This window comes from Elephantulus edwardii, unplaced genomic scaffold (genome assembly GCF_000299155.1).
Source record: "Elephantulus edwardii isolate Elephantulus edwardi_28Jun2011 unplaced genomic scaffold, EleEdw1.0 scaffold00094, whole genome shotgun sequence".
Lineage (NCBI taxonomy): Eukaryota > Metazoa > Chordata > Mammalia > Macroscelidea > Macroscelididae > Elephantulus > Elephantulus edwardii.
The window spans coordinates 4,416,443-4,422,256 of NW_006399844.1; the positions used below are offsets into that span (position 1 = coordinate 4,416,443).

General features: G+C 41.4%; 1 pseudogene; it reads right to left on the reverse strand.

The window, feature by feature from the left end:
• Nucleotides 1-2,121: 2,121 nt before the first annotated feature.
• LOC102876485 lies at nt 2,122-2,492 on the reverse strand (annotated as a pseudogene).
• Nucleotides 2,493-5,814: the final 3,322 nt, after the last annotated feature.

A 5,814-nucleotide genomic window follows, 5' to 3' on the forward strand; every position in this document is an offset into this window, starting at 1 on the left:
TGGATTGATTCAGTGACTGGGGTAATCGGGATGGGTGTGTTAGAGGCAGCGTGATTGGCACAGGATAGAGCAGGGTTTGCGGCTGTTGCACATAGGGTCGCTATGAGTCGTAAATGACTCGACGACACATAACAACAATAACAACAACAACATGTCAAGAGAGCCAGTGTCTTTATCAAATTACGGAAGCCGAATGCTGCCATTCGAGACTGTGACAAAGACATTGCAATTCATCCTGATTTAGCTCAGCTGAATAAGTGGTGAGGGAAAGCATACAGACTTCTGGGTCATGGGGAAGAAGCCACACATGATCTTGCTTTTACTTGTAAACTGGACCATGATGCTAGTGTAACCTGAAAGAACTTCAACCAAGGGCCCAGAAAATTGCAGAACAGCAGAGAAAGTATGAAAGAAAACATGAAGAGCAAGAGATCAAAGAGAGGATAGAAAGGGCTAAGAAGGCTCGGGAAGAATATGAAGGACCCCAGAGGGAGGAAGAAGCCAGATGGCAGTCAAGAGCTCAATATAGTACTTTCAGAACAGAGCAAGGAAACACTACATGGTTAAAAACTGGGAAGGGTGTGCCCCAGGGATGTGTCCTATCTCCATACCTTTTCAATCTATATGCAGAAAAGATTATTCAGTAGGCCGGGCCCTATGAGGAGAAATGTGGCATCAGGATTGGAGGAAAACTCATCAACAATCTGAGTTATGCAGATGATACAACTTTGCTTGCTGAAACTGAGGCGGACCTGCAGTGCTTGCTGCAGAAGGTCAAGGATAATAACCTTTAATATGGATTAAAGCTCAACATCAAGAAAACAAAGAGTCTCACCACTGGGCAGATTGGCAGCATCATGATGGATGGTGAAGAGGTTGAGATTGTTAAAAGCTTTTGTTTGCTTGGCTCCACAATCAACACTCTTGATACCAGCAGATAGGAAATGAAAATATTAATTGCATTGGGAAAGTCTGCTGTCAGAGACTTTTCCAAAGTACTGAAGAGCAAAGATGTCAGTTTGCAGACTAAGGTGTGCCTGATCTGTCTTTGCAATTACTTGCTATGTGTCAGAAAGCTGGACAATGACTAGGGATGATAGAAGAATTGATGCCTTTGAGCTGTGGTGTTGGATAAGAATATTGAATATAACATGGACTGCTTGAAGAACAAAACAGGTTCATCATAGAGAGGGCGAGACCAAGCTGCTCCTTGGAGGCAAAGATTCTGAAGCTTCATCCGACATACTATAGTCATGTTGCAAGGTGGGACCAGTCCATGGAGAGGGACATCATGCATGGGAGGGTGGAGGAATAACACAAGAGAGGAAGGCCCTCAACGAAATGGATTGATTCAGTGACTGGGGTAATGGGGGTAGTTGTGTCGGAGACAGTAAGACTGACACAAGATAGAGCAGGGTTAGGGCTGTTGTAAATAGCAGGTGACTCAATGACACATAACAATAACCACCACCATCCATATATCTCCAGTTGTTCTCGTGTGTCATTAAGTCTACACCGACTCATAATTGACTCTCCAGCAGATTTTCAAAGGCAGTAAAGCCATCCTTCTGTGGAGCAGCTGGTGGATTCAAATCACGTACCTTTGGAATTGCAATGCAGCTTCTCACCTCTAGGCCACCAGAACTCCATTTGTTGTTGTTGTTTCCAGAGCATATTCACCAAGATCTTTCTAGAAATATGCAAGGTTAGAGTTCTTTTTTAATAATACTATGCTGTTACTTTGCTTTATCTTCTTCAGCTGCCCTTTGAAATCTCTTTTACTTCAAGACCTCTTCCCTTTGTTTTGGCTTTAATGCAATTTTCATAGTTTCTTCTGACATCCATTTTGGCTTTTTCTTTCTTCTCTGCCTTTGAAATGACCCTTTCCTCTCTTTATAGGTAATAGCCTTGATTTCATGCCACAACTCCTCTGGCCTTTGATCATAGGTGAGCAATGCCTCAAACCTATTCCTTTTTTTTAAAATTAATTTTAATTAAAGTTTACAGAAACTTTTATTTCCATTCTTTCATTGTTGCACTTTCTCAAACCTATTCTTTTTTTTTTTTTTTTTGGTTGAGTCAAATTTTATTTTTTAGAATGTACAGATTGGTTGAACCTGTTTATGCATCTTCTCCAGCGGCTGGGGCATCGCCACCTTTGGTGTTTCTGGTGTAAATCACTTGAGCTCTGTGTTATGAAACCAGCTTGATAAGCCCTTTACCTAGCAGCTCCTGAAGGGCTGCCCTGGCCAGGGAACCCCGAATCTTCAGTCTCTCTGAGCTGGAGTTATAAGCTTATAGTTGGGAACTTCTTTACAAAGTTTGTCATATGTGGCTTTGTCAAACAAGACCAGGTTATTGAGCTTGTCCCAAACTTTGCCTTTGGACCACTTCTTCTTCTTGGCCTTGCCCCCAGATTTGTTCACTGGGTCTTTGTCTTTCTTGGCCGACTTCCCAGCATCTTTCTTCTTCTTGTCGTCCTTGGGCGGCATCGCGAAGCTCAGAGAGGAGCTACCACAAGTGCAGCCTTGTTAAGATGTCGGAGAAAAAAAAAGTCAAACCTATTCTTAAGGTGATTTTTTTTAAGTGAGATAGAGTCAAGATTGTATTTTGGTTCTTGTGGATTTGTTTGAATCTTCTGTTTCAATTTGAACTTGCACATGAGTAATTGATGTTTTGTTCCATAGTCAGCACCTGACCTGGTTTTGACATCTAATATTGAACTTCCCCAATAAGTTCTTCCACAGATGTGGTCAGTCTGATTCCCAAGCAGTCCTTCTGGTGAGATCTATGTGTACTCACCTTTTGTGTTTCTTTAAAAATGTATTTGCTTTACAGAAATCATCAAATGTACAAAATTACATCCTTCTCTCTCCAGCCTCATTCCTGTAAAGAGCTGTAGTCAGAGAATAAAAAGGGAATTTGCTCAGTATTTCTCAAACTGAAAAACAAATTCAACCCTCCAGCTGTAATACTAAGATGTCATGGACAAAATCTTGAACAATCTAGGAAGCACTAGAAGAATGGAATAAATACACAGAATCACTTCACCAAAAGAAGTGGTCAACGTTGAAATATTTCAGGAAGTACCACATGAACAAGAGCCCATGGTAACAAAATAAGAAGTTCAAGCTATTCTGAAGCCACTGGTAAAATATAAGGCCCCAGGAATAGACGGGATAACAACTGACATGTTTCAACTAACAGATGCAACCCTGGACCTGTTCACCAGTTTATGCTAGGAAATTTGAAGGACAGCTGCCTGATCGACTGACTGGATGAAATAATATTTATTCCCATTCGCATTCCAACACAATGTGGAAATTCGTGAATAATATCATTACAATCACATGCAAGCAAAATTTTGCTGAAGATCATCTAAAAAAGGCTAGCAGAGTACATCGACAGGGAACTGTCAGAAGTTCAAGCTGGATTTAGAAGAAACAGTGGCATCATTGCTGATGTCAGATAGCTGAAAGCAGAGAATACCAGAAGAATGCCTGTGATTTATTCACTATGCAAAGGCATTTGACTGTATAGGTAATAACAAACTTTGGCTAACATTGAGAAAAATGGAAATCCCAGAACACTTAATTGTACTAATGCAAAATCTATACCTGGACAAAGAGGCTGTCATCCAAACAGAACAAAGGAATGCTAAATGATTTAAAATGAAGAAATATGTGTGTCAGGGTTGCATCCTTTCTTCATACCAATTCAATCTGTATTATGAGCAAATCATTTGAGAAGCTGATCTCTATGAAGAAAAATGTGGCATCAGGATCAGAGAAAGACTCATCAACAATCTACTTTATGCAGACGACACTTGCTTGTTGAAAGTGAAGAGGACCTGAAGAGTTTGCTACAGATCAAAGACTACAGCCTTTAATATGGATTGTATCTCAGCTTCAGAAAAACAAAGGTCCTCCCTCACCATTTAGCCAATAGGCAACATCATGAAGGATGGAGAAAGAATTGAAACTGTCGATGATTTATTTCCTTTTACTTGAAGCCACAATCAGCACCCTTGGTACCAGCAGTACCAGCAGATCAGAAGATTTTTTGCACTGAGAAAGTCTAAGTCAGGGACTTCTTCAAATTATTGTGAAGATCAGTGATGTCAGATTGAGGACTAAGTTGTGCCTTATTCAGGCCATACTCTTTTATATCACTGGCATCTGAGACAATGAATAAGGATTGATGACTTTAAGTTGTGGTGGTGTGTGTGTTGGTGGTATATTGGACAGGAGAAAACTGATGCCTTTGAGTTGTGATGTTGGAGAAGAGTACTGAATATCCCCTGGACTGCCAGAAGAATGACCAGCTATATGCCTTGGAAAAGGAGCAGCCAGAGTGCTCATTTAGGGCAAGGATGGCAAAACTTAGTCTCTCATACTTTGGACATGTTGCTACTCTTTGGAAAGGGAAATAACACTTGGAAGGGTGGAGGGTCAGTTCAAGAGAAGATGACCTCCACTGACACTGGCCATGGTGATTACGTCAATGGACGTAATCAGAGGTGAATATGGCAAAAGATATGACTAGATTTAGATCTGGTATTCATAGGGTTGCTATGAACCATGCTTCACCCAATGGCACCTAAGAACAACAACGTGTTACTTTTTCACTGTTAATATTTATACTGGAAGTGAAAATGCAATGAGCTTGTACCTCAGCATTAATCAAAATAGTGGCACCAGATTGGCTCTGTACTCATTGGATCTTGGTCTTGCACACTCAGGGAGAAAAATACCAGTTTTACAAAGATTGCCCTTGCTGAAGCAGTAGAAACCATTAAATGTTACATGTATATAACCTTTATTCCTAGTGGTAAAACAGAAAGTATACACAAAACACTTTAGATGCACTTATAGGTACCATGGATGTTTCATGGATCAAATATTTATCTACTTGACCTGAGCGAAAGTAGTCATTTTTTCCCATGGGACATAGATTTTATTTGAAAGGGTGACCAAGAATAAAATCATCATTATACAGACTTGAGTACTCAGGCAACATTTTATTAAAAATAAAATTAATGTCATTTCAATCCTCCGTGTGTGCATGTGTGTTGGAGGGGATGATTTGTTATGTACTGTGGAGTCAGATCCTACTGGCAGAGGAGGAGACTGGACCTCTTCCAGCAGAGCTTCTGGTGGATTCCAACCACACGCCTTGGGGATTGCAGCGCAGATTCTTGCCACTAGGCCACATTGTTGTTGTTATGTGCAGTCGAGTCACTTGCGACTCATAGCGACCCTATGTGCAACAGCCCTAAACTCTGCTCTGTCCTGTGCCAATTGCACTGTCTCTGACACTCCCATCCTGATTACCCCAGTCACTGAATCAATCCACCTCATAGAAGGCCTTCCCCTCCTGTGCTGTCTCTCCACCCTATCAAGCATGATGTCCCTCTCCAAGGACCAGTCCCTCCTTACTACATGTCCAAAGTATGTTAGAGCCTCAGAATCCTTGCCTCCAAGGAGCCACCCGGTTTAACCCTTTCCAGGACAAATCTGTTTGTTTTCCTAGCAGTCCATGGTATTCTCAATACTCTTTTCCAGCACCACAGCTCAAAGGCATCAATTCTCCTTCTATCCTCCTTGGTCATTGTCCAACTCTCTGATGCATAACAAGTGATTGCAAAGACCATGGCCTGTATCAGGCGCACCTTAGTCTGCAGAGAGACACCATTGCTCTTCAATACTTTGGAGAGATCCCTAACAGCAGACTTTCCCTTGGTAATACACCTTTTAATTTCCTGGCTACTGGTGCCAAGAGTGTTGACTGTGGAACCAAGCAAACTGAAGCTGT